Source organism: Dama dama, chromosome 18, assembly GCF_033118175.1.
Source record: "Dama dama isolate Ldn47 chromosome 18, ASM3311817v1, whole genome shotgun sequence".
Lineage (NCBI taxonomy): Eukaryota > Metazoa > Chordata > Mammalia > Artiodactyla > Cervidae > Dama > Dama dama.
The window spans coordinates 10,273,921-10,281,589 of NC_083698.1; positions in this window are offsets into that span (position 1 = coordinate 10,273,921).

Genomic DNA, 7,669 nt, shown 5'->3' on the forward strand with positions numbered 1-7,669 from the left:
GATTTTAATTTACAAAATAATATAGATTCTTATTTCCCAATGGTATAAAATCAGTGCAGTATAATCTATGAGATTAATTCAGAAAAAGGCATTGATTAAATGTAATATGGCAATAAATCCCTAACTCTTTAGGAAGTTATTATTCTACCATCAAGAAAAAATAATTCCTCTTCAAATCCCACTGTCCACTTATAAAACCCTCTGCCAAACCTGTCTACCTTTATCTATTAATTCATTCTAATTGCTTACCCCACTTGCTCTCACACAGACCCTGACCTTTTATGTTTTTAGTAAGCTGTACTTGACCCACCTAAGCTGACTTGTATGATACCGCCTCCCTTTATCCTCTGAATTCTCATCATCTACTTTCATCAATTTCTGGTAGCTTCAGTTCCAAAGTTATCAACTCACTTTGGTTTGTATTCATCTGAATACATCTTGAGAATTTGTGATCTCCAGGAAACACTTCTAAGACCTCAAACTCTGAAAAAGCATGAGGTTTAGCATCATGCAGATCAAGGTCCAAATCTCAGCTTTATCGTTTGCTCCTATGATTATAGACAGACTAATTTCTCTTTGCCTAGATTTCCTCAGCTGGAAAATAGTGAGGAATACGTCAATCTTACTGAGTTGTTGAGAGAACTAACCAAGATACCACAAGAAACTGCTGGTGTCCGATATTCCCCCATTCCAGTCGTCACTGTGATAATCTTCAGAGCAGGTACAATGTCTTGTGAAAGGACGAGGAGACTCTCTGGTAACAGAGTGGCTCCTTCTGAGTGGCTTTTGTATGAAAGAACCCCCATCTTCACATCCTTTACTTGACATATGCTTGTTGGATTCCCAAGGGATTCCAGTTCCAATTCTCAGCCATCGCTGGTGAGCCCTGAGGTTCCGTGAGCAGGACAAGCTGCCTTTTTCCACTTCTTTCACTTCTCTTGGGGACCTTTAGAGTTCATTTGTGTCAGTGGACCTCAGTGAGGGCAACCCCGTTTGTTCTGCCAGGTGTCCTTAATTTATAGTCTTAGAAAGCAGAGGTTGGGTTCTCAAGTTCTTTCCCAAAAGGTGTCAGGTTTTTTCTGCTTATTGTCTAGTCTTTCCACTGATGAGCTTTGCCTGCTAGAACTGTCAGACAAGAAAGCCTGAACTGATTAAAAAAAAAAAAGTCATTTTACGCCCTTTCGGCATAAACTTACCCTGTAAATATATGCCTAATTACTACTTTTTATTTGCATAACAAGGAAGGATTTTTTTAGTGGCTTCTTTCTGAACCAAGATCTTATGAAGATGTTCTCAATGCTGCCTGTGTGATTTGACATGTCCTCAGTTGGCATGATATTTATGCTTTGATTGACAAATATATGGATAATATTATACTCTCTGTACTATTTTAATACTGAGATGAAATTGGAAGTTTTCCTAAATATACAGATTGTAATTTAGAATTGCTGGAATTGTTCAGCCTTTAGTTTAATCATAAACAAAATAGTTAACAATATTTGCACATCCTATTTGATCCAAGCTAAAGCATACATTAAAAAAAAATGGACACTTGAGTAGGTTATAATATATGGGCTGTCCTGCAGTTGACTGGTGATGGACTTCTGACATTGCATCCAGAATGCTGGAATAATAAGCTAACTCTGTTTCTTGCAGATTCATGTGCATCTGGGCATGTTCTGAGGGTTGCTTAGTGGACCTGCCAGGGAATATTTTCATGAGGAACCAAGAGCCTGGTAGAGAGAAAGCAATACCTGTTCTGGGGGCTGACAGCCAGCCTTGTTCTACTCTCCCTGATTATCACAAAGCCTGGGGGAGAACTATCTTCATGGTATTTCATTCGTGACACTTCTGTTTCATCATGGTGAAGTGATGCTCAGATTGTCTGGCTAGCTCCCTTAGGCTCCATGCCAGAGTTCTAAAGTCAGGGGGAATTAATACAGAGAGTCAAACAGTAGATGTCGCTGATATTCCTGTCCAAAGCTGACGGCTTGGCACAGTGCTATCTTTGTGGATTTCGCACCAGAACAGTTGAAGTGGATAGCAAAGCCATCTGTTCAGTGATGCAGGTAAAAGGAGAGCATTTTACAAGGCTTCGCTGGGCAACAATGATGGGTGCAGCATATAGATTTTCTCCAGGATGTTGAGAGCTGTTGGTCAGGGCACTGTGCTTTTGACCTGAGGCTGTGTTTTGAATGTGGAGGAAGGTGACAGTTTTGAGCTCCACAAAGAATATCTCCTAGATACACAGCTTTGAATCAGAGAGAAAGAACTGCCATTTCCAAAACCCATAATGTGAGAATAAGAGGGAGGAAGACAGACAGATAGACACACAGATAAACTTTAAGATTATAATATTACTGAGCTGGTAGCCAAGGAAAGACATAATAAACAAAATTCTCCATTTCTCTCCTTTGAAATAATCAGATCTTAAGTATCTCTAGGAGTGAAACCTCATAATCTTTAAGCAGAATTTGCTGGTGGTATTTAATAGTACTTCAATATTTTCAGGGTTCTTTCTTCTTAGAGACACTAGAATGAGCTGTTTAGGAATGAACACTCTGGGGTCAGCCTGTCTAGATTTGCCTCCTGACCCTCTGATCATGACCAACACATTTAAATTCTTTAAGCATTCTTCTCCTTATCTGTAAGATAGGAATTATAATAGTGTTGCCCTCACAGGCATATTAAATGAAAATTAAATGAGATAATTACTTAATGAATTTAGCATTTACCAGACACTCCGTGCACAGTTTTAATATATACAGTCACTTCTTTAGACTGCCCAGAATTTTGCTTTTTAAAGTTCTTTTCACAGCAAACAGAAGACTTTGTTAACCTGTCATGACAGTGATAACTTTTGGGTCTTTTTAAAATTCTTTTTTCTCCAAGTGGTTAAATTATTTCACAGCTTATCAGCTGTGATCCAGTTCCATAGTTCATACCGAGGCAAAACTGCCTCCTCAAATATGGGAGTTGGGTAAGAAACTACAAAATCAGGACAAAGGATATGAAATTGCTATTTCCCATGTGCCTTATTTTGAACTTGACACTATGAAATTTGGCCTGATCTTATGGTGCCAGATTCCTGTTTGGAATATTGTGCATTTTCTCACATTTTACAGAGCATTAGCTCGACTGACAATTTGACAGACAATTTGACAGGCTAATGACATTGAGTCCATTTCTTAACTTGATTCACCAATTAATTCAAGCAAATGATGCCTACATTTCACTAAATAATTGTATAGTATAACAACAGCAAACAGTGGTCACTCACAGTCAACACTGAAACCCCACTTCCGCTTCCTTTTCTGAAAGCCTCTTGCTTAGCCTCTCAGTCATATCTGACTCTTTGTGACCCCATGGACTGTAGCCTGCCAGGCTCTGCTTTCCATGGGGATTCTCTTGGCAAGACTATTGGAGTGGGTTGCCATGGCCTCCTCCAGGGAATCGTCCCAACCCAGGAATCAAATCCAGGTCTCCTGCATTGCAGGTGGATTCCTTACCACTTGAGCCACTAAGGAAGCCCAAGAATACTGGAGCGGGTATTCTATCCCTTCTCCAGGGGAACTTCCCGACTCAGGAATCAAGCAGGAATCGAACTGGGGTCTCCTGTATTGCAGGTGGATTCTTTACCAGCTAAGCTCCCAGGGAACCTTATACATATGTATATACATATATATGCACAGAAAAGCAAAGAAGGCAAAGAGCTATTTTATTCTTGGCTGGGGCTTTTGCTCTGAAATCCAGGTAAAGTAGAAATAGATAAGTTGGGCTTTATGAAGAGATAGCTAGCATTTGTTTGGTGTGTTGTTTTTTTTTTAACTTAAAAATTTTTTTAAATTTATTTTTAATTGGAGAATAATTGCTTTACAATGTTGCATTGGTCTCTGCCAAACAACAACGTGAATCAGCCATAAGTACATATATGCCCTCCCTTTTGAACCTCTCTGGCCCACTCCATCCCAGCCCTCTAGGTCATCACAGAGCACCGGGGTTGAGGTGTTGAGCTCCTGTGCTATGGGGCAGCTTCCCACTGGCTATCACTGTTACATATGGTAATGTATATTTCAACGTTACTCTCTTAATTTGTTCCTCACCTCCTTCTCCCATTGTGTGTGGTTTTGTTTTTGTGCTTTTGTTTTGCCTGAAGGAAAACAAGTTCTGAGCTTCTCTCAGACTTGTGGCTAGAAGAGAAAAGAGTTGAAAGAAAGAGTAAGGTGTGTGTCCCTACCCGGTGGTGTAACCCTGGGCTTACCACCTCGTAGGCTTCGTGGGGACTGTCTACACCTGGCCATACCTGTCCATGACAGATCTGTTAACTAGTGGTTTCTCCCTCAGAAATTCAGCAGTACATGCTCTATTTTGGTGGCAGAGTATTTTTCATCAGATTCAGATTCCTCCTTGAGATGAAGTAAGGAGGAGAGGCGTTGAAGAGAAGTTTTTGTTTCTTTCCCCAGAAGACAAAATTGTTGTCTTTGTGTTCATTCTCATGTTAATTCTATGGAGTTAAAGGTCAAGTCTATGATTAGTTAAGGGGGAGGCTATCTCTCTTGGTGGGAAAGAGGTCAGTAAACATCAGCAAGTTCTACATGCATCACTGGGGTTATTTTCGATTTTTTTAAATTAAAAAAATTTTTTGGCTACATCACGCAGCATGTGGGATCTTAGTTCCCTAGCCAGGGATCAAACCCTTACCCCACCCTGCATGGGAAGCCTGGAGTCCCAACCACTGGACCGCCTGGGAAGACCCAATTTTCCTGAGCACATTCAGTGCACTATTTTGTGCATCTGGGATTAAAGATAGAGGTGGTTCAGCTCCTCTGAACTCTATTGTTGTATAACAAAGTGTTAGTCACTCAGTCGAGTCCGACTCTTTGGGACCCATGGACTGTAGACCGCCAGGCTCCTCTGCTCATGTCTTCTCCAAGGAAGACTACTTTTCATTTCCTCCTCCAGGGGATCTTCCTGACCCAGGGATTGAACCCAGGTCTCCCAAATGCAGGCAGACTCTTTACCATCTGAGTCACCAAAGTATTTCCAAATTTAGCATCTTCAAACAACAAACATTTATTACCTCATACGGTTTCTCAGAGATAGGAATCTGAGAATGGCTAAGCTGGGGAGTTTTGGTTCAGAGTTTTTCATAGCATTGCACTCAAGATATCAGGGGATGCTGGAGTCATCTGAAGGCGTGAGTGAGCTTGGGGAGTCTGCCTCCAGGAGGGTCACTCACATAACTGTCAGCTGGATGCTACAGTCTCTCACCACATAGACCCTTCTATAGAATTTCCTGAGTGTCTTTATGACTTGGCTGCTGCTTCCTCCAGAGCGTGTGATTCAAGAGGAGAGATCGAAGAGAAAGTCAAAATATGTTTTATGTCTTAATCTTGTCTGTCACAAATCATCACTTCTGCCACACACTGCTTGTCACAAGTGAGTCACTACATTGAGTCCAAACTCGAGAAAGAAAATAAAACCCTTCCCTTGAAGAAAGGGCTATCAAAGAATTTGTGCACATATTTCAAAACCACCACACCCTCAGATCTTTTATAATCCCTTCAGAAAGTTTCTGCAGTTGATCAAGATAAAATATTAAGTTAACCCTTAGGCCGTAGCAAGTCAAGAATTTACCATATCTTCTATTTTCTACTTTGAATAAGCCTTCTTGCTGTCTAGTTGCACCCATCAGACAGGATTAAACATTGTGAAATGGATACTATGAGTCAAATAATGCAATCAAAATCCTTTAATTATCAAGATAATTCCTATTTCCATAGAAAAGGACAAAAGAACTTCCTTCTTTCAGCTAAGGAGAACTTTTTGCCCCCCAATAATTCAAAGATTTCTTCTTCAAGATTTCTTCTTATTCTATTTGGCCCTACCTAAAAGAATCTCACTCAAGTGAAGTGAATGAGTGCATGTGTCTGTGTTTAGCCCGTATCATTTGGCACAGAACTAATATGGATACTTCGGTTCAGTTCAGTCGCTCAGTCGTGTCCGACTCTTTGCGACCCCATGAATCGCAGCACGCCAGGCCTCCCTGTCCATCACCAACTCCTGGAGTTTACTCAAACCCATGTCCACCGAGTCAGTGATGCCATCCAGCCATCTCATCCTCTGTCGTCCCCTTCTCCTCCTGCCCCCAACCCCTCCCAGCATCAGGGTCTTTTCCAATGAGTCAACTCTTTGCATCAGGTGGCCAAAGTATTGGAGTTTCAGCTTCATCATCAGTCCTTCCAATGAACACCAGGACTGATCTGCTTTAGGATGGACTGGTTGGATCTCCTTGCAGTCCAAGGGACTCTCAAGAGTCTTCTCCAACACCACAGTTCAAAAGCATCAATTCTTGGTTACCACTAAAGAGGGCTTATACTCACCAGAACTGTGGCATTTGTTCTGGTTTAGTTGCTTGGTCGTGTCCAACTCTTTGTGACCCCCTGGACTATAGCCCGCCAGGCTCCCCTGTCCATGGGATTTCTCAGGCAAGAATACTGCAGTGGGTTGCCATTTCTTCTCCAAGGGCTCTTCCTGACCCAGGGATGGAACCCGAGTCTCCTGCATTGGCAGACGGATTCTTTACCGCTAAGCCAATGGGGAAGCCCTAACTGTGGCACACTGTTATACTAATGGCCCCCAATGAGTCATGTCTCTAATCATACATGCCCTTGTGTGTTCTTTTCCATATTGGCTCTGGGGTTGTCCTCATGACTTACTCTGTCCCATTAAACATCAACAGATGTGGTGTAAGCAGAGGCTTGATGAGCGTTTGTATGTTGGGCCATGGCATCTTGAAATCTGGCCACGGGGTGAGAAGTCTGGATTAACTATATGAAGAGGTCACATGGGAAAATTAAAGCACCTCTGCTGAAAGCCCAAACCACCGCTAACCTTGTGAGTGAGGCCATCCAGGAGCAGGCAGACTCTGAAGCCCCTGCCAACTGACGGAGAACACAGGAGTGAGCCCAGCTGCCACCACATGGAATAGAAACAGGGCGTCCCACATGGCCTGCTTAAATTGTCACCCCCACGGAGTCATGAGCAGATAAATTTCTTTGGGGGTTGTCTGTTGTGCAGCATTCGTTAAATAACATGACAAGCTTCTCCTATATTCTTTTTGAGATTCCAGAATATCAATAACACAGGACACCCATGTGATTTAATTATACATATTCCCAGAATCCAACAAAACTCCTATATGTAAAAGCAGTAACCTACCCTCTAAACACTGATTCTCTTATACAACAATGATTCACAGTGAAGCAATTTCCCCAAATCAGTGCATATTAAACTCTAGGTCCAGTCTGAAATTGAGAGTAAAGAAAGAGCGTTAGCATAATTTGAGGGAATATAGTAGACAGGAGAAAAATAGAGACAATGTTATACAGAGAGAGTTTCTTGGTTTCAGCTTTTCTGGGCTGTCACTCAAATCTTCCTGATGTTAGGAGACCTTTAAGAGAAGTCTCATCAGTTCAGTTCAGTCGCTCAGTTGTGTCCGACTCTTTGCAACCCCATGACTGCAGTACGCCAGGCCTCCCTGTCCATCACCAACTCCCGCGGTCGACCCAAACCCATGTCCATTGAGTCAGTGATGCCATCCAGCCATCTCATCCAGTCATCCCCTTCTCCTCCTGCCTTCAATCTTTCCCAGAATCAGGGTCTTTTC